The 22,143-nt window shown below is 45.0% G+C and overlaps 1 pseudogene; it reads right to left on the bottom strand.

Moving 5' to 3' along the window:
• Positions 1-1,314: 1,314 nt before the first annotated feature.
• Positions 1,315-3,047, bottom strand: LOC120880044 (annotated as a pseudogene).
• Positions 3,048-22,143: the final 19,096 nt, after the last annotated feature.

Here is a 22,143-nt window from a genome sequence, read left to right as displayed (position 1 = left end):
AGTAGATTTTTTAGAAAAAAAACAACAACACAAAACCGTCTGTCTCCTCAATTGGGTTGTCAGTCACTGGAGGGCAGGGGATACATGCTTTTTATTTCTCTTAGAAGAAATCAGTACAGCATCAAGCACACACTGACATTTAATTTTTCATTCCTTAATCCTCTTATTTAACAAGCATTGTTGAGCATCCATTAATACGTCAGGCATTGCACTCGGTGATGAAGAAACTAGCTCCCCTTCTGACAGGAGTCGGGTATGTCAGCACACAGGATGTTAGGAGAGTATTAAGCAGAGATCTCACACCAGGATTGGAAGAATCAAGGAGGACTTCCTGAAGGAGATGGTGGCTGACAGGAGCTAGCCGATAAATAATATGGCTGAAGGGATGGGTGTTTCAGGAAAAGAAAGAAATACTTGTGGAGTTATAGTCAACAGAGAAAATATGAGGCTTGAAGGAATTTACTACTGGCTCAACACACCCAGAACTTAGGGAGCAACAGAGAAAATGCAGATGAGAGAGTTGGGCAAACTCTGTTACATGTGACCAGCTTTGGGCCTTACCAGTCAGTGTATACGGAGAAGGCAATGGCACCCCACTCCAGTACTCTTGCCTGGAAAATCCCATGGATGGAGGAGGCTAGCAGGCTGCAGTCCATGGGGTCGATGAGAGTTGGACACGACTCAGTGACTTCACTTTCACTTTTTACTTTCATGCGTTGGAGAAGGAAATGGCAACCCACTCCAGTGTTCTTGCCTGGAGAATCCCAGGGACGGCGGAGCCTGGTAGGCTGCCGTCTATGGGGTCGCACAGAGTCGGACATGACTGAAGTGACTTAGCAGCAGCAGCAGTCAGTGTATATAGAAGCAATCCCACTGGCATCAACACCCAGCTCCCGTGTGCTCTGCATTCTATTAACATGACCACAGGAAGTCAAGATCTTGGAGGCAGTCAGAGTTCAGTGTCTTTCCCATCAGGGGACTCTTTGGGGAGTACGTCCATGCTTCAGTGAAACAACCTGGGTCATCCCTCACTACCATCTCTAGCCAGGCTGCAATACTGCAGTCCCAGGCCTTGGTGCTTCTGCAATGGTGCCAACGCAAGACTGGAACAAATACCTAGCAGATTAAGGAGCTTCATATGTTGAAATCGGAGCATTACTGCTGCATCTGAAGACCAGAGATTATTGCACTGCTCTAGTAAATTGTGAAGGAAAATGCTCTTACCGGATACGATTCATATAAGGGTCCACAGCAAGGCTGCTCAGCTTCAGAGAACTAGCTCTTTATTATTATTATTATTTTTTTTTTTGTGTGTGTGTACACATTTAGTTTTATTGTAACAAAGCAACTTGTACACTTTTAACGTTTAAAACTGAGCATCATCTTTCCTTTCCAGTGAAACAAAAAGAAAAATTTAAAAATAAACAGGAACAAAATTACAGTAGAGAATGTCAATTGCAAATAAGATCCTACAGGTTCTGCTGATTCTCCCATCGAGTGGCAGGGCTCAAGTCATCATTAGGAGAGAATTTTATTTTAAAAGTGTCATCTTAAACTGCAAGGATGTCCGTTAAACATCACAATTAAACATGCCAAAGGAGAAGCCATGTTGTCAAAATGCCCACTTAACCCACCCAAACATCTCAAACCCACCCTTTGCTGACCTTCTATAACCCCATTTTTTTAAGTTTTTTTTTTCTTTTTTTAAACAAGAGAAAGTAGACAGATACATGTTGGTAAATGCTAACTGTCCATATTCACATAGAGACACAGTGTAATCTCTGAGCCCAATATACAGAGAAAGGAGGAAAAAAGCTAGAATTCTATGCACTACTACACAGGGGCCTAGCACCCTCCAGCTTCCAGCAGAGCTAAGGGAGCAGAAGGTTTTTCTTTTTTTCCCACAGAGCATGGTGGTGTTGATTCCATAGTTTTTGTTGAGACAGGAAGGGATAAAAATGAATTTGGAACAGAAAGGGGTAGAGATTCTTGTCCCACTGAATTCTGCTCAAGGTATTCCCCCCCCCAAATAAGTTGTGAACCATGGTATAAAGGAGAAAAGAGACCTCAAAAACAGGGCAACTGAGCACAAGAGGAGGAAAAAAATAAATAAATAAAGACTGCAACTTGCTCCCAGGGACTGGAGAAAATTAAAAATGGTTGGAATCCATCAGTGTTCCATTAGTCATCTTCTCCTTCCTCTTCCTCTCCTTCCTCCCCCTCATCATCATCTTCATCTTCTTCACCTTCATCCTCATCCCCTTCTTCATCAATGTCTTCCAATCCTTCTTCCTCTTCGTCATCGTCGTCATCCTCTTCTCCTTCCCCTTCCTCATCATCCATGTCAGGAACCAAGTAGTACTGTAATGGATTTGGCCAAATATCATCTTTGATGACCTCTCCTAACTCATCTGCACCTGCATCAGAATGATCAGTAAACCAGGTGAAGAAGCTTTCTGGTTCCTCATGCTGTCTCTTCCTGCTGGCTTTATTCTGTGTTTGACTTGACCGTTTCGTCAGATCCTTTCCAGATTTCCATTTGATTTCAGTGGACTTTGAAGATGGATCACCACTCTCATTCAGATGAAATTCTTTGGAGAGAATTTTATTTTCGAAGTAAGGGTTTTCATCAAAATAAAAATCTATTCTGTAACCTGATTTAATGTCTTCAAATTCTGTCACTTCAACTCTTGTCAAATAATGCAGCGCCTCTTCATCCTCCTCCCCAAGCAGTGCAGACACTTGTGGATGTTTAACAAATGTTGTTACCCAAAAATTTGGGATTTTGGCGATCAATTCTGACCTCTTCTGAAAAAATGGTTGGCGGAGTTTGTTATATTTCTGTTCTACTTTCAAAATCTCCTCACTGGCTTGTTCATTTCATTTTGTACTTCATCAATATGTTCAATTGCTTCTTGCTGTTCTTTTTCTTCCTTCGGCAAGTTTGAAGAAGCAGATGCCTCGTCTGGCCTGGAGGCAGGAGTCGGCCTGGCTTTCTTCAATTTCTTCACTTGGGGTGGAAGAGAAGACTGACGTTTGGGGGCCATGATGGGGGAAAAAAGCCAAGAATCCTCCCAGGAGAAGAGAGAGGAACTGCGAGCTCAGAGAACTCAGAACTAGCTCTTTAAACATCCACACAAGTCCCCTTTCTTCCAGGAGCCACACATGCTGCCAACACGGCTAGAGGAAATAAGTCCTAGAGCTAGCTTCCACTGCGAACCCGGAACACCATCCTCCTTGGGCACTTGGGCCCAAATGCTAGATGAATTCAGGGAGGCAGATCCTTTCTTTCCTATGATTGCTGAGTTCTCAGGCCTCACTACCTGTGATCATGCCTCCCTCAGTGCCACCCCAGTTCATCAGGTGACTGATCCAATCAGGAATAAGGTTCAGACTCTTTCTCATAGGTTGTACTGTTAACTTCTGTGTCAATCAACAGGTGTAAATGGATACATGGAGGGAAGGCAATGGCCCAACCATTCTTATCAAAGGCATCTGAACACCATCTCCTGCTCAGACAACACATTTGGCTTTTTGAAAGTGTTTTATTTTTATTTTTCGGCCATACCATGCAGCATATAGTTCTTAGTTCCCTGACTAGGGATTGAACCTGTGCCCCCTGCAGTGGAAGGATGGCATCTTAACCACTGGACCGTCTGGGAGGGCCCCACATCTGGCTTTGTTAAAGTACATAGACTTTATTCTGTAAGCAAAGAGGATCCAATAAAGTTTTCATGTAGTATATTAATATACTAACTGCACTATACTAATTAGTGATTAATACCCACAATATACATGGAGCTCTCAGAAACTGGTAAGGAAAGACAAACTTGGTAGAAATGGATAAATGATATGAATACGCAATTCATGGAAGAGAACATCTAAATATCCAGTAAATGTACTTAAAATATGCTAAAGAAAATTAAAGCAATAATGTAATTTTATTTTTTACCCTTCAATTTGGTAAAAATTAAGAATGATAACAGCTACTGCTGGTAACAATAAAGAAGAAACACTTGTACACTGCTAGATGAAATATAAATTGCTACAAACTCTGGCAATCAGGCAAAGACTATAAAAATTTAACACATATGTCCTTTATCCAAGCAATTCCATTGCTGCTAATTGACCCTATAGAAGCATAGTTAACCCTTGAACAATATGGGTTTGAACTTCATGGATCCTTAATGGGCTGTTTTTGTTTTTTTTTCTTCTGTAGTAGTAAACGATCTGTGGTTGGTTGAATCAGCAGATATGGAAGAAGCGCAAATAGAGAGGAGCTGCTTCCCAGGTGGCGCTTGTAGTAAAGAAACGGCCAGCTAATACAGGAAAGATAAGAGGCATGAGTTCGATCCCTAGGTCAGGAGGATCCTCTGAAGAAGAAATGGCACCCCGCTCCAGTATTCTTACCTGGAGAATCCCATAAAAACAGAGGAGCCTGGCAGGCTACAGTCCATACGGTCGCAAAGAGTTGGGCATGACTGAAGCGACTTAGCATGCAGGCACCCATATATATAAGCAGGCAAAGTATGGTGGCTCAGATGGTAGAGAGTCTGCCTGTAATGCGGGAGACCTGGATTCAATCCCCGGGTCCGGAAGATCCCCTGGAGAAGGAACTGGCAATCCACTCCAGTATTCTTGCCTGGAGAATCCCATGGATAGAGGAGCCTGGCAGCCTACAGCAAGCACATGGGGTTGCGAAGAGTTGGATAGGACTGAGAGACTAACACAACGCGCAAGTTACATACAGATTTTGGGCTGCGTGGAGAACTGGTGTCTCTAACCCCTGTATTGTTCACTGTCAAATGCACAAGCAAAGGACAAAGGATATATGTAGGAAAGTGTTTATTGCTGTATTGTTTATGGTTGGCAAAACACTGAAAACAAAGTGAAATCCCACTGTTAGGGGAATGACTGAAAACGTAATGATGTACACAGTCTGTGAGGAGTTGTTTAGCCTTAAGAATATGTTAGATTATACTCATTGACTTAGAGGGATTTCCATGAAGTGTGATTAAGTGGGAAAAGCTATATGCAAAGGTGTATATGTACTCTGATCCAATTTTTAGAAAACACAGGCAGTTCCCTGGTGGCTCAGAGGCTAAAGCATCTGCCTCCAATGTGGGAGACCCGGGTTCAGCCTCTGGGTTGGGAAGATCTCCTGGAGAAGGAAATGGCAACCCACTCCAGTACGCTTGCCTGGAGAATCCCATGGACGGAGGAGCCTGGTAGGCTACAGTCCGTGGGGTCGCAAAGAGTCAGACACGACTGAGTGACTTCACTTCACTTCACTTCACTTCACTGATAGCAAAACAACCCTAAAACCGTGTGTGTGTGTGTGTGTGTGTGTGTGTGTGTGTTGCCCTGCCTTGCAGATAGGAGTGACCAATGAGATATAAGTGGAAGTTTGGATGGAGTGTTTGCTGAAGTTCAGTTTTACTCCTGGTCTTCCCCTTTTCTTATCTGAAATAAGGATGTGATAGGTGGTATTTTTACAGTCATTTTATGGCTTTGAAGATATGAAGTGTGAAAGACTACAAGGCAGATGGAACCTGGCTCCCTGATCACTTTATGGAGCCCTGGACTTTGTACATGCAAGGATAAAACCTCAAGTGACTAAACGCCTGTAGTTTGGTCACTATAATGAAGGACCAAATATAATTATAATGAAGAAAAAGTATGAAGGTACTCATTCTTAGCATTGATTACTTGGGATGGGTATGGGGTGCAGGAAGTACAGAAAGAGACTGGAAGGAAGGTACAAAAAAAGTATCTAAATAAAAGGTGTCCTTTATTCAAAACAAAGCATTATGATATAATTCCATTTGTTTCCAATTATATATTCACTCTTTCCAGGCCCTCTTTGTTTCTACTTAAAATTATTCCTTCCTCAGGGCCATCCATCTGAATCCCAAGGAGGGATAAGGTTTAGACCCTTCTATCACATGGTCGATCAACACAAAAAGGGGCCCATAGGGATGATCATCACAACATTAATGGGGAACGGGGCTATCACAGGGAGGAGGATTTCAGGTGATCATTTCTTTCTTCCTTATGTTTGTATGAGTGTTTTAATTTTTATATTGATTTGTATTATTTATATAATCGGGAAAAAACAACAATGCTATTTTCATTGTGAAAGTGAAAGTTGCTCAGTTGTGTCTGACTCTGCGATCCAATGGACTGTAGGAATTCTCCAGGCCAGAATACTGGAGTGGGTAGCCCTTTGCTTCTTCAGGGGCTCTTCCCAATCCAGGGATCAAACCCAGGTCTCCCACATCGCAGGCAGATTCTTTACCAGCTTAGCCACAAGGGAAGCTCAAGAATACTGGAGGGTGTGGCCTATCCCTCCTCCAGCAGATCTTCCAAACTCAGGAATCAAACCAGGGTCTCCTGCATTGCAGGCAGATTCTTTACCAACTGAGCTATCAGGGAAGCCCATTTTCATTGTGGAACAACAAAAATAATAAAAAGACTGGAGTGAGGCAAGATTGGAGGCAAGATCAACTACAAAGGGATTTCAATCATCCAAGTAAGAAATGATGATGGGTTGAAGGAAGGTAATGACAATTGGAGAGATGTAGAAAGACATAGTAAGAAATAGTAAGGAGATACATTGGGGCTTCCCAAGTGATAAAGAATCTCCTACCAATGCAGGAGACACAAGAGATGTGGGTTTGATCCCTGGGTTGGGAAGATCCCCTGGAGTAGGACACGGCAACCCACCCCAGTATTCTTGCCTGGAAGATTCTGTGGGCAGAGGAGGCTGGTGGGCAAGAGTCCACAGGGTCACAAAGAGTCAGATATGACTGATCATACATGCACGCACTCCAAGGAGGTAGATTGATAGGATGTAGTGATTGATTGGAAGAGGAGGAGAAGGCAAGATTTCTAGATTAAATGAGTGGATGGAGAGGTGTGCCATTCCCGAAACGAGCAACAAAGGAGGAAAAGCGACTGAGTGGAGGGCGTGTAGCCTCTGCAAAATACTGATGCCGAAGCTCAGGCTGAATCACAATCTCTAGGCACATATCGCAGATAATTCCAGGGCACAGTCAGTGCCGAGAAAACACTAGTAAAGACCCCGACAGGGGACTAAGGACCAGAGGACCAGGAAACCTGAGAAAAGAAAACAGGATAAGAGAAGAACGAGGAAAGCTGAAACTGAGGTTTCATGCGCTCGTGAGGTTTGCTTGTTCAAGGCTTTTGGGAAAGCGTCTGAAAGGGTTTGTGGGCGAGAACGGCGGCAAATGTTTCCGAGCGGGAGAAGGGAAGTGAGTATGAGAGCAGTTTGAGGAATTAGCCTTGGACAGGACATGTCTTCCTGTGACTGGGGAAGGAGAGAAGCGTTCAGTAAGTATAAATGCAGTAATTTGTAGGTGCAGAGAGAGAGAGGAGATGGAGAAAGTTCATGACTGATGGTCTTGGTGTCTATTACTGAAGCCAGCAAGGCTGTCTTCGTCTACTTTTTAAAATGTGTATCCATTTGGCTCTGTCGGGTCTTAGTTGCAGCGCCCAGGATCTTCATTTCCTCATGTGGATCTTTTCTTGTGGCACATGAACTTCCAGTTGGGGGTGCAGGCTTAGTAGCTCTGTGGCACATGGGATCTTAGTTTCCAGACCAGGGATCAAACCCACGTCCCCTGCATTGCAAGGTGCATGCTTAACCACTGGACCACCTGGGAAGCCCCAAGGCTGCCTTCTAAGAGAGGTCTTGAATAGCCACCATAGGCAGTGAAGGAGGACAGGGACACACCGAGACATTGCCAAGTGGTGCCAAGTGCCTGGCTTTGAATGGAGATGTGACTCCGCCTTGGCCCTGGCCTGCTCCCATGTAGCAGACGGACCCACTGTTCTCTCAGACTGTTTTTTTATTTCGGGGGTCTGTATTCTTTTACTTTATTTTTAAAAAATGTATATATAATATATATATGTATTTAATTGGAGGATGATTGCTTTACAGTGTCTCCTGCCGTACAACAACACCGGCATGAATCAGTCGTAACTACACACATAGCCCCTCCCTCTTGAGCCAATGCAGACCTAGAGATCGGACTTGCGGATGCCGCGGGGGAGGGGCAGAGTGGGAGGAACTGAGAAAGCAGCGTTGACAGTGTACACACCACGTGTGCCACGCGGTTTTGGCGTACTTGTGGCTTGTCCTGGATTTGTCCCTGGGGACCGTGTGGCTTCTGGGCTCAGGAACCTGCAGAAGCTCCGTGTGGGTGTTTTCTCTCTGAGAACCGGTGGAATCTGATCATGAAAGAGTCATTTTAGGACAGGGGCTTGCCTTGGATTCTGGCTTCCTGATGGTTTTTGATTGGGGGCCAGGATTATACTCAGTCTGTGTGTGAGCGTACATGTGCTTCCTTCACTTCTGCTCTTAGGGACTTAATTTACTGGAGGGGAAGCACCTGTACTCCCTGTTTGGAAAAATGTCTGCCTAACGGCAAGTCTCCCGGATGTGACTCGCTTGACAATAAGAGTTCTAATGGAGTCAGGTCTCACTGTAGCCCCGTTTACGTATAGATATGATCAGACATTTGACTGGCTAGCTGGAAATGACTGGGTCCTCAGGATGCTCTCCCTCATAGGTATCCTCTGACTTTATCGGGATCTCTGGTGTTCCCACCCCTCCGTTTTCTCCCACTTCAGCACACCTCCTGGTGTATCTTCCTTCTATATCCTGCCTGAAATTCATGGCCTATCCTCTAGCATTCTTAGCATCCAGGCTCCCAGATTTTCCTGTCACTTCTTTATCGATCATCAGCCTTGGATTAATCTAGCCATTTCCTCTGCTTCTATGTCAGGCCTACTGAGCCCTTCATCAGGGCCTGGGTTTTTGCTCCAATATGGTCAGCAGGGATTAGAGGGGAAGGATCCCACTGATGGGAATCAGTGACTGCAGGACCAAGAACTGGCCCCAGAGTAGCCAGGGTATTGGTTACATTCAAGAGAATTGGGCCAATGTGTAATATATTAAGGATAATGAAAGTGACTCATTGTTAGCAGAAAGGAATTCCAAATATGAGAAGGGTAAAGGCTAAGATAAACCCTGTGATACTAAATTGAAACTGGAAGTATTGGTGAGAACTCATGGTTTTTAGTAAGCAAACATGGAAATAGATATTCAGATGCGCATGTGTGTATATGTTTATCTTTTCCTAATTCTGTCTATTGCAAGGATTGGTGCCTTAGAAGTAATAAATGATTCTCCAGTAGCAATGAGCACACTAAATACCCAGATCCTGACTTATGAATATCACTTTCCGCTAAAAGGAGTCAAGTCTCCTCAGAGAAATGGCTAATTTAGGGGCTAAGGCAAGGAGTATAAGATGATTCTAGATCCTATTACTAAAAGTAACAAAATACTCAGAGAATGATGGAGTCATACCATAAAGACACAGGAGATAACTTGAAGAAATTGCTACTGGTCATATGTATGGACAATTGAAAGATAAAAAATAGTAATAGTAATAGATTATAAGTCATTGAATAAAATAGAAATTCATGAACTTACACAACTGACTTTTAACTACAAACAAACAATTTATGGGGCTTATAAACTGTGTAGAAATAATTAAGCGTATTACAATAGCACAAAAGCCAGAAGGGGTAAAATATATCATTGTATGTTTCTTACCTTATACATGAAGTGATATAATATTTATAATATATAATATCTTGATTTCAAGAGATACCTGTGAAAAGTTAAGCATGCATATTGTAATTTCTAGAGCAACCACTAAAATAAACAAAAATCTCATGAGAAATAGCTAAAATGTCAATAGAGAAGACAAAATAGAACACTTTAAAAAAATGTTTGTTTTTTTGCTCTATACAAAGGAAAGCAGGAAGAGAGATTTAAAAAAAAAAAAAGGAACAGAGAACAAATGGGGTAAATTGAACATAAATAGCAAGAGAGTTGACTTAGAAGCCAGTTCTGTCAGTAATTACACTAAATATAAATAGTCTAAATTCTACAACTAACCAGCAGGCTGGATAAATAGAATGCTTAGAGAAGGCAATGGCACCCCACTCCAGCACTCTTGCCTGGAAAATCCCATGGACGGAGGAGCCTGGTGGGCTGCAGTCCATGGGGTCGCTAAGAGTTGACACGACTGAGTGACTTCACTTTCACTTTTCATTTTCATGCGTTGGAGACGGAAATGGCAACCCACTCCAGTGTTCTTGCCTGGAGAATCCCAGGGAGGGGGGAGCCTGATGGGCTGCCGTCTATGGGGTCGCACAGAGCAGCAGCAGCAGGAAGGCTTCACCACAAATGTGACAACTAAGTGAATACTTGTAGGAGAAGAGGGAACAAGCCGTGCAGATAGGTGAGAATGTTTCAGAGAGAAACACTGGGCTATTTTAAAAACAGAGAGCTGATTAGTAGACACTGCTCAGAGATGAAAGTGAAAAGTGAAAGTCGCTCAGTTGTGTCCGACTCTTTGTGATCCCATGGACTGTACAGTCCATGGAATGCTCCAGGCCAGAATACTGGAGTGGGTCGCCTTTCTCTTCTCCAGGGTATCTTACCAACCCAAGAATTGAACTGGGGTCTCCTGCACTGCAGACAGATTCTTTACCAACTGAGCTATCAGGAAAGCTCAGAGATGAAGCTGTCTGGATTCTCACTGAAATATCCAGGAATATTCTTAGGATTATATTCTAGTAAATTATTATGGCCTCAGAGCTTTGCAGGAATATCCCTTAGAACATGACTAGTTCTGGTTCTCAACTATGCCTTTTCTGAGCTCACATGTTCTCTGTGCTCTATCACAAGCCACTATCCTTTAAAAGTTATAGTGATAATAATCAGAGCCATGGAATTAGGGATTGCAAGCTATCTCAAAGGTCATCTGGCTCCAACCTCTTATCTGTGACATGGCTGACAAACAACGAGTCAGAGTCGCATCCAGTGGAAATGATTTCGCGCTTCCCAGGGCCAACTCTTCATCTCATGGAAGGCTTTACTAGAAAGTTCTGTATTCCAGTGCCTCACTGGAGTTAGATTTTTTTCTGCGTCTAAGCAACCGTGATGAATCTCTTACCACGTGTAGTGAATGAGAAAGTGCAAGAGTTTCAGATTGACCATAAGTTTCTCGGCTTTCATCACCTTCACAGGGCCTGTCAAATGGTTTAGGTTTCAAAACTTAAACCCTTGGCCTTCACTAAACCTTCCCAATATCTTCTGTCAAGAGGCTTCCTGGACTTTTGAAGGGAAAGTAAACCAAATGGGCGTTTGTTTCTCATCAACGAAAGCAAAGTGCTTGCAGAGGCCAGCCGGGCTATTTTTGTCTGTGGGTTGTGGATGGTTGCCAAGACTGAGCAGAGGTGTTTGCCTGTGGTAAAGACAGACAGGGACTGGTGGAGATGACTACTGATGCAGGAGGATTCAGAACCTGAGAAGCTTGTTGAGATGATCCTAGCTTGACCTGCAAGCTCAGACCTCTGATTCTCCTCACTTGCACCTCCTTGTCTGTGGGCTCAAGACTGCTATGGGATTCCTCTCCAGATAGAAAGCAGATATCAAGGCTTTGGTTGGGCCTGGTCATCTAATGCCCTCCTCTTACTGTATGATGCTCTCATTGCTGGTACCCTGAGTCCAAAGTATCCTCACCATCATCCTCTCTTGTGGGATTCTGCACTGCTTTGGCCAGATGCAGACAGCTGGGGTGGGAGGAAGAACCACCTGAGATTTTTGTTGTTGTCTGGTCATTACATTGTGCCCAGATCTTTGTGACTGTTTGGACTGTAGCACATCAGGCTTCCCTGTCCTTCACTATCTCCTGGAGTATCTCCCGGCATTTGCTCAGACTTATGTCCATTGAGCTGACGATGCTATCTAACCAGCTCCTCCTCTGCCACTCCCTCCTCCTTTTGCCTTAAGTCTTTCCCAGCATCAGATGGCACAAAATCTCAAAGGAGTCAAGTTAATCTGAGGGATCCAGGGACAGATTCAGATTCAAAGACTGAATGTCATCCAGAGAAACACCAGCTCCACCGGCCCCGGAATGCTAGGATTTCGGAGCCAAGAATTTGTAACCAGGTAGATTTAAGACTGGGGCTTCCCAGGTGGCTCAGTGGCAAAGAATCCGCTTGCCAATGCAGGAGACACAAAAGATGCTGTTTCGATCCCTGGGTCAGGAAGATCCCCTGGAGCAGGAAATAGCAACCAACTCCAGTATTCTTGCCTGGGAAATCCCATGGACAGAGGAGACGGGCAGGCTACAGTCCATGGGGTCACAAAGAGTCAGATGAGACTGAGAACAGATCTAGGATTATAAGGAAGCAGTTTGGGAACAAGCCAATGCAGTGCAGTTCAGTTGAGTTGCTCGGTCGTGTCCGACTCTTTGCAACCCCACAGACTACAGCACACCAGGCTTCCCTGTCCATCACCAACTCCCGGAGCGTGCTCAAACTCATGTCCATCGCAGGGTCCTGAGTTATTTTAGTATTTGCATTTTCCTTTAAGAGTCCATGCGTGTTGAATACATACACATGAATGAGTGTGAATTCAGGGTGATTAAAACAATTTTTTAAATTTGATTTGCCTGGATCTTAGTTGCAGCTTGCAGGATTTTTAGTTGTTGTGAACTCTTAGTTGCAGTGTGTGGGATCTAGTTTCTGACCAGGGATTGAACCTGGGCCTCCTTTATTGGCAGTGTGGAGTCTTAGCCACTGGACCACTGGGGAAGTCCCAGAGTGATTTTTTTTTAAATAGAGATTTTTAAATATAGATTAAAATACAGATTTCTGGGCCCTGCTTTTAGAAATTTTGATTGAGGCAGTCTGGGTGGGACCCAGAAAGCCATCTTTTGGAAATTTCCCGAGATGACTCTGGTTTGTGTTTGGGAATCATCAGCTTAAATGGCTGGAGGTGAGGCAGACACCTGTGCTGGGTCTCTTTTCTGACCTCTGCACTTTCTGTCCTCAACTGTGTGGATCGTATCTGTTCTCTCACCTACCTGGATGCCTCTTGTGACTTGATTACCTCCCTGCCTGGTTTTAGCGGGTCTCAGGGCTGCTGTGAGCTAATGATAAAGAATACTTAGCACAGCGCCTGGTGTTCAATAATCATCACTCAATGGAAGTCAGTTATTATCTCTGATTACAGTTACATAATAGGCCTGAATTGGACAACCCATTAGACTTTACAATCATATTCCTTGAAGACAGTGTAACTAGGTCAGCCTCCTACCTCTTACATTAATCCCTGGAATCTTACATTAATCTCCTCCAGGAAACTTCCTATTTGGCCCCAGTGGGTTCTCAATTGGTGCCAGTCCGATTTTCTTGGGTTTGCTTTCTATTTTTTTGGCAGGAACTGGAGCAGGTGTAATCCCCCTTTGTTTAGAAATACTCTCCACTGGGTGAGAGGAGTTGGGCCTCCCACTCATCGTGTTCTGGTGGTTTGTTTCCATTCCTCTGTGGTTGTGTTTATGATTGTAGTACAACTGCTTGGAACTGAACTGCAGTTTCTTTGGAGACAGGGGTATTCTGTAGACATAGTGTGAAATTCTTTGGACTGAAAGGTCCCTAGAATGTAATATAATATCTCTGCTGGCTCTAGAACTACTCAGAGTAGATAGGATTCTACTGTTACAACTAGAACTAGAGTAAACGCTGGATTCACTCATTTGTTCAACTAATGTTCATGAGTACTTTTAGGGTGCCAGGCACTACTAATACTGGGAAGAAAAAGAGGGCCACACATTTCAGCCCAGATCCTCTTTGTCCCCTGTTCAGTCCATTGATTGCAAAACTGCCAAGTTAACCTTCACTTGTTCATACTCATAGTTACTGAACACCTACTGTGTGCTAGGTGAAAAAGTTGGTAGGATATAGTTCCTGTCTCTGAGGAGCTCACAGCTTGACAGGAAAGCAAGCTCAGAACCACATAACTATTCTATTTCAAGTACTGTTTGGAATGAGTGAAATGTGTTTATTCTACCAAGGCCTTAGTACTAACTCAGAGTTATAACAGAAACGTGTGTAGAGTAAAGGAGCGTAAGAATTAAATTTACTTCAGAAGTGTCATTCATTCAATAAGCGTTTACTGAATGCCTACTATATGCCTGGCATTATTGGCAACCCACTCCAGTATTCTTGCTTGGAGAATCCCCATGGACAGAGGATCCTGGCAGGCTGTAGTCCACGGGGTCGCAAAGAGTCGAACACGACTGAGCTGCTAAGCACATGCTTGGCTATAGAGAAAAACAGCCTCTGCTTTTATGGGATAGACTTTAGAAGTGTGGCCTCTAAAGAATAAGAGGAGGATACAAATTCACAGGATACTGAGTTTGTATCCTGGCTCTTCCATTGATTAGCGGTGTGATCTTGGGCAAATTACCTACCTTCTCTGAGCCTCACAATTCTCATCTATAAAATGGAGGGAATAACATCTACTGTACATACTGGGAAGGTTAAAGAGGATTTTTTAAAAAAGCTTTCTGTTTAATCACCCTTCATTCTCATCTCCTACCTTATATAAAAGTTGGGCAGTGCCTGACTGTTGCCCTGGACTCTAACTTCCCAAGGCGGGGGGTGACTGTGTCATATACAGTTTTCTATCTACTGTGACAGCTTCCTGTTGACTCCTGCCCATGTCTGGTTTATGGTCCCTCACAGCTGCTGATCCTGCTCCCAGACCTGGGGCACCATCCGCTGACCAGGGCCCTCCAGCCAGGCTGAACTGACTCTTATCACAGAAACAACGCAAAACTGGGGCATGGCGCAGGAAGCTGGTGTGGTCAAGTTCGTTCCTAGTCTCCTCCAGGTTCCTGAAGTGCCCCTCAGTTTTAACCTCCACCTCCTCCCAGCTCCCTGACCCCAGCCCTGCCCCTGCCCTCTCCCCTGCCGTCCATGTCGCACTGCCCTGCCCGACTTCCTGCCTGACCTCATTCTCCACGCTGGCTCTTGGGGCCTGGCTGATACAGCACTGTCTGCTTTGGAAACCTTGCTCACACACTCACCCCAGCTGGCCTCTAAGCCTCCCACTCTGACCAATGCCCTAGTGGAATCCTTGCTGTCAGTTTTTCTGCCCCAGTTGGGCTTCCACCCACCCTGACCTCTCCACAAAAATGCATTGAGTTCTAAAGTGTGCCAGGCTCTGGGTTGGGGAACATGCAGACAGATGAAATGGTCCCTACTACTCTGAACCACATGTGTGACTGACCTGGTCTTCAACTCCCTCAGGATAAAAAGAGTTGTGTTGGAAAAGGAGTCTCTAGTCTCCACCATGAGGTTTTCTTGCTCACATTGATGAGCAGACAACAGTATGCCTTCTGGCGGAACCCTTCAGGCACCGCGTTTTATCTGACCTGCAAGAATCATGCAGGGTAAGGAGCAGTGGATTGATAGATAGTTAATGAATACTTGGGCTTCCCTTGTAGCTCAGTCGGTAAAGAATCTGCCTGCAGTGCAGGAGACCCGGGTTCGATCCCTGGGTTGGGAAGATCCCCTGGAGAAGGAAATGGCAACCCACGCCAGTATCCTTGCCTGGAAAATCTCATGGACAGAGGAGCCTGGTGGGCTGCAGTCCATGGGGTCGCAAAGAGTCGGGTACGACTGAGCGACTAACACTAACTAACTAACTAATGAATACTTACCATGTTCCACGTACTGGGCACACAACAGAGACTATGATCTGCCTTCTGCCCTTGGAGAGTTTGGAGACTGTTGTAGACAGAATAGAGGCACCCGAAGATGTCCGTGTCCTAATCCATGGACGCTGTGGACATACTCTGCTACCCAGCAAAGGGAATTAAGGTTGCAAATGGAAGTTAAGATTGCTTACCAACTGACTTTTTTTGGCCATGCCACGTGACTTGTGGGATCTTAGTTCCCCGGCGAGGGATCAAACCCAGATCGCAGCAATGAAAGCATCAGGTCCTAACCATTGGACCACCAGGGAATTCCCTAAAGTAGGGAGGGTATCCTGGCTTATTTAGGTGGGATCTGTGTAGTCGCACGATCCTTAAATGTGGAAGGGACAGGAGAGTTGGTGTCTGAGTGATGTGACATAGGAAAGACTCAATCAGCCATTGCTGGATTTTCAGCTTTTTTTTTTTTTTTGCCTTGCCACATGTCTTATGGAATCTTAATTCCCTGACCAAGGGTTGAACCCAGACCACTCGCACCAGAAGCTCATAGTCCTAACCTCTGGACTGTCAGGGAATTCCACTGCTGGCTTCGAAGATGGAAGAAGCCATGTGCTGAGCATCTAGAAACTGGAAAAGACAAGAAACCAGATTCTGCCTTCATGAAGCCTCCAAAAGGAGCCCAGTCGTACCACTACCTCGGTTTCAGTGAAACCCATTTTAGACTTCTGACCTTCACAACTATAAGATAGTGAATCTGTATTGTTGTCAGTCACTGTTTGTGGTGATTTGTGACAGAAACAATAGGAAACGAATCCAGAGCTCAACTCAGAAGACGGAAGTTAAAAAGGGATTAAGGTTCAATGTGATGAGTGCAGGGACAGAAGCATCGAACTTTGCGAGAATATGCACAAGAGGCCCCAGCCCAGTCTTAGGGGGTCGGTAAGGGGCAGTCAGGCAGTGCCTCCTGGAAGAGGGCTGGGCACCTACAGGAGAGAGGAGTCAGAGAAGAATCTGCTGTAGTCGTGAGAGGGGACAGTGGTCTAGTCCAACGAGAGTCCAGAGATGTGGGGTGTCTGGCCAAGAGAGTGAGAGAGGTACCCGAAGGACTGCTCTGGGCTAGTCCCTCTGCCTGCAGTTTCTCCTTTGAGGAGAGGAATTTTGCTCGCGTTTTCAAAAGATGTAAAAGATGGATAAATTACTGGTACCAAATTCATACCGCAGACTATTATGCCTCCATTAAATAGTAAATTTAAATATTATTTTCACAGAACAAAATGTAAAAGGCACAATTTGACCCAGCAAGTCTCACTGCCAGGAATTTATCCTGCATATGTAACCTTTTCAGTTTAGCTCAGTTCAGTTCAGTCACTCAGTCCTGTCCGACTCTTTGCGACCCCATGAATCTCAGCACGCCAGGCCTCCCTGTCCATCACCAACTCCCGGAGTTCACTCAGACTCACGTCCATTGAGTCAGTGATGCCATCCAGCCATCTCATCCTTTGTCATCCCCTTCTCCTCCTGCCCCCAATCCCTCCCAGCATCAGGGTCTTTTCTAGTGACTCAACTCTTCGCATGAGGTGGCCAAAGTATTGGAGTTTCAGCTTTAGCATAAGTCCTTCCAATGAACACCCAGGACTGATCTCCTTTAGGATGGACTGGTTGGATCTCCTTGCAGTCCAAGGGACTCTCAAGAGTCTTCTCCAACACCACAGTTCAAAAGCATCAATTCTTCTGTGCTCAGCTTTCTTCACAGTCCAACTCTCACATCCATACATGACCACTGGAAAAATCATAGCCTTGACTAGATGGACCTTTGTTGGCAAAGTAATGTCTCTGCTTTTTAATATGCCATCTAAGTTGGTCATAACTTTCCTTCCAAGGAGTAAGCGTCTTTTAATTTCATGGCTGCAGTCACTATCTGCAGTGATTTTGGAGCCCCCCAAAAATAAAGTCTGACACTGTTTCCCCATCTATTTCCCATGAACTGATGGGACCAGATGCCATGATCTTGGTTTTCTGATTGTTGAGCTTTAAGCCAACTTTTTCACTCTCTACTTTCACTTTCATCAAGAGGCTTTTTAGTTCCTCTTCACTTTCTGCCATAAGGGTGGTGTCATCTGCATATCTGAGGTTATTGATATTTCTCCTGGCAATCTTGATTCCAGCTTGTGCTTCTTCCAGCCCATCATTTCTCATGATGTACTCTGCATATAAGTTAAATAAGCAAGGTGACAATATACAGCCTTGACATACTCCTTTTCCTATTTGGAACCAGTCTGTTGTTCCATGTCCAGCTCTAATTGTTGCATCCTGACCTGCATATAGGTTTCTCAAGAGGCAGGTCAGGTGGTCTGGTATTCCCATCTCTTTCAGAATTATCCACAGTTTGTTGTGATCCACACAGTCAAAGGCTTTGGCATAGTCAATAAAACAGAAATAGATGTTCAAAGATGAATGTACAAGGAAGCTGAATGGTTTCTAATAGATAAAATGAGAAATATCTTGTGTCTATAGATGGGTGGATGCTTGTGAACTGTGGTGTTGGAGAAGACTCTTGACAGTCCCTTGGACTGCAAGGAGATCAGACCAATCCATCCTAAAGGAAATCAGTCCTGAATATTCATTGGAAGGGCAGATTCTGAAGCTTAAACTCCAATACTCTGGCCACCTGATGAGAACTGTCTTGTTGCAAAAGACCCTGATGCTGAGAAAGATTGAAGGCTGGAGGAGAAGGGGACGACAGAGGATGAGATGGTTAGATGCTATCACTGACTGGATGGACATGAGTTTGAGCAAGCTCTGGGAGTTGGTGATGCATGGGGCAGTCCATGGGGTCGCAAAGAGTTGGATATGACTGTGCGACTGAACTGAACTGTTTATATTAGCATTTGAGGTGCCCATGGTGTGACATTTTATGAAACTTACTAAAAGCAAGGCATGAAATCTATTTGACCTGGTAAGTAGAGAGATTTATCCAAACCAGGATGCTTTGAGAGTGGGAATCTGTTGATAATTATACGGGATGGACTGTCCAGACAAACTGGGACATACAGCCATTCCAATGAAAAGAATAATCTCCAAGGAAGATCTTTAGGTGAGAAAGGCAAGATGTATAACAGTATGCATAGCATGACTCCATTTGTGTGGGATTTTTCTTTTTGGGTGAGATCTTCGTTTCTGTTTTAATAATGTTTTTGTTTATGCTGGACTGTGCTGGGTCTTCGTTGCAGCCTGGGCTACTCCCCACTTGCGGTTCTTGGGCTTCTCATTGTGGTGGCTTCTCTTGTTGCGGAGCACAGGCTCTAGGGCACGTGAGCTTTGACAGCTGTGGCTCCTGGGCTCTAGAGCACAGGCTGCGTAATTGTGGTGCACAGGCTTAGCCGTTCCTCGGCATGTGGGACCTTTCTGGATCAGGGATGGAACCTGCGTCTCCTGCATTGGCAGGCGGATTCTTTACCACTGAGCCACCAAGGAAGCCCTGTGCAAGTTTTTTAAAGAAATGATACACTCTCCTAGTTCATAAGAACATGTAAGGAGCTGATCACAGATCTGGGGAGAATGGGAATGCCTCCACACGAGGTTCTTCATTGTGTAATATATATACTGGATATTTAAATTACTTTTATAATAACACCAAGTTGACTGGGTACATATATTCCTTTCATAATAAAACTGCAAATTCAAATAAAGTCATAGAAAGTCAAACACAATTGAGTTAGCTGTTTGCGCCCAATCTTCCTGCAGTCCTTAGGTCAGCTCCCTCACCAGTCTCGCCACTCTCAGTCTGGTCCAGGGTCTTCACACCCTACTGAGTCTGAATCCCAACAGTTTCAATAGAAGGTGATGGAAAACAAAACATAGTCAATAAATAACACATCAATATCACATATGAAAAAATCCCTCTTGGTGTCCAACTGGGACAATGATAAAAGTAGGGGCTACATTTTCCAGAGAAAATTTTCAGCTTCCTCTTTAAAGGGGCCAGTTCTCACCTCAGAGGAAACAGGTGCCCATTTGTAGAAAGTGTTTCTCTTCTGTTAATATATTCTCAAACCTACAGCTGGACAGTAACTTGTTCCTGCCACTCCCTCTTCCTTCTGCCCTGAGAGGAGCACATTTGACAACTTTCCGCCTTTAGACGATAGGTTTCTTCCACGAAGGGAAGGGTTGAACTCTAGGTCATTCATCCACCCACTTCCTGAGAAAAGGTCACTTCCTCAGTCCTTTTACGGACCCCGCCTGAGAGCAGGGCAGGAAGGACTGTTTTTCGGCTGGTGGGGTCACATTTGCCTCCAGACCTGTTGCTTTCCGTGGATGTTTATCTCCCTGGAACTTCACTTTCAAGGAAAAGGAGGCCCCAAAGCAACCAGTTGAAGGGATCAAGAGGGTGGAGGTTGTTTGATGTTTCCTTGAACAACTTTTTGACAGAATTCCAGTCAGACTCATTCTGTTCCTTCCCTTTCTCCACCCCTCGAGACCACTTAACTCTTCTAGCCTTGGAGAGCTTTCCCTCCCAGTGAGGTTGCAGGATGAAGGGGAATAATAACACTGGTAAGTGGCTGAGCTAGGGCTTGACCAAGTCTGTCTGCCTCAGAAGGCTGTGTGAGGGACTTCCTGGTGGTCCAGCGGTTAAGAATCTGCTTTGCAATGCAGAGGACACATGTTCAGTCCCTGGTCAGGGAACTAAGATCCCATGTCCTGCAACTATTGAGCCCATGGGCCACAACTGGTATGCATGATGCAAGGAAAATCTGATGCAGCCAAAAAAAAAGCCTGTGAGAGATCTCCATACACCTGGCCCATTCCTGCAACTGAAAGTGTATATCGCTCAGTCGTGTCCAATTCTTTGCGACCACGTGGACTGTAGCCCACCAGACTGCTCTGTCCATGGAATCTGCCAGGCAAGAATACTGGAGTGGGTTGCCAAGCTCCTCCAGGGGATCTTTCCAACTCAGGGATTGAATCCAGGTCTCCTGCATTGCAGGCAGATTCTTTACTGTCTGAACTACCAGTTCAGTTCAGTTCAGTTCAGTCACTCAGTCATGTCTGACTCTTTGTGACCCCATGGACCTGTAGCACACCAGGTCTCCCTGTCGATCACCACTTCCCGGAGCTTGATCAAACTCATGGCCATTGAGTTGGTGATGCCATCCAATTATCTCATCCTCTGTCATTCCCTTCTCCTCCCACCTTCAATCTTTCCCAAGCATCAGGGTCTTTTCAAATGAGTCAGTTCTTTGCATCAGGTGGCCAAAGGATTGGAGTTTCAGCTTCAGCATCAGTCCTTCCAATGAATATTCAGGACTGATTTCCCTGGACTATCAGGGAAGCCCTTTACTGTTGCACCACCTGGGAAGCCCAGCCCACCCCTGCTGCTGCTGCTGCTGCTGCTAAGTCGCTTCAGTCGTGTCCAACTCTATGCGACCCCATAGACGGCAGCCCACCAGGCTCCCCCGTCCCTGGGATTCTCCAGGCAAGAACACTGGAGTGGGTTGCCATTTCCTTCTCTAATGTGACAAAGTGAAAAGTGAAAGTGAAGTCACTAGCTCATCCCATCTCTCTCCTTCTGGGAATTCAGCGCCCCCTTCAGGCAGGGCTCTTCTCAGCTCTCACCTTCCCTGTTCCTCAATAGGCCTCACCCCATCCTTACTCCCTGTTCAAGTACCTCACCTGTTCAGAGTACCCTTTCAGTCCTATCTCTTTCCTAGAGATTTCCCTGAGCACCGATGTTATGCTAAAAAGATATCAGGTTTTTTAAAATTATTTTAAAACGATATGCAGAAGACTGTTCTCATCATTAATGATAATAAAATCATTGACTGTAGCTGGGGAGCACATTCAAGCTTCAGGCTTTGCCCGGTGGCAGCCTGTGTGAGAAGCACTGGATTCTCCAGGCTGCTTTCCCCGACTCTGACCGAGAGCAGCAGGGGTACTGACAGCCTGAAGGGCCCCCAGGCTGTCCTGCTGCGCAGGGTGAACGCTAAGCCAGCCAGAACCAGCCTGATGGCAGGAGGTACTGCGAGAAAGCAGACTGCAGTTTGCACATCAAATCCCAAGCTGTTTGGCCTCAAATACAAAGGAGTCGCTTTCTAAGAGGAAGTCAGTTTTTTCCATGACTGATGTGATGCCATTGAAATATCTCCTGGTCACTCTCTCTCTCAGGGCATGGCAGGGAGTGGTGTGGTCTTCAGAGGGATCCTAGACACTCATGCATCTGGCTCCTCTGACCAGGGCATTCTGGCTGACACTGCCAGTCCAGGGGTTTCTATTTCCAGCTGTTAGTAGAAAGAGAATCTGGGCTGGAGTCAGAGAATCATTAAATGTCTGGAGGTGGAGGGATTCAAGGAGAAATCCAATACCCTCTGACAAGGTATTGATAAATGAGGCCAGAGAGATTTCAGAAGTTGGTCCCAAATACGGATCCTGGTATCTGCCAGTCTTCTGAAAAGCAAAAAAAAAAAAAAAAAGAAAAAGAAATGACAAAGTTGTTCAGTCGCTAAGTCGTGTCTGACTCTTTGCAACCCCATGGACTGCA

Source organism: Oryx dammah, unplaced genomic scaffold (genome assembly GCF_014754425.2).
Source record: "Oryx dammah isolate SB20612 unplaced genomic scaffold, SCBI_Odam_1.1 HiC_scaffold_21, whole genome shotgun sequence".
Classification (NCBI taxonomy): Eukaryota; Metazoa; Chordata; class Mammalia; order Artiodactyla; family Bovidae; genus Oryx; species Oryx dammah.
The sequence above is the reverse complement of the archived record's forward strand: the minus strand, read 5'-3'. Positions and strand labels throughout refer to the sequence as shown.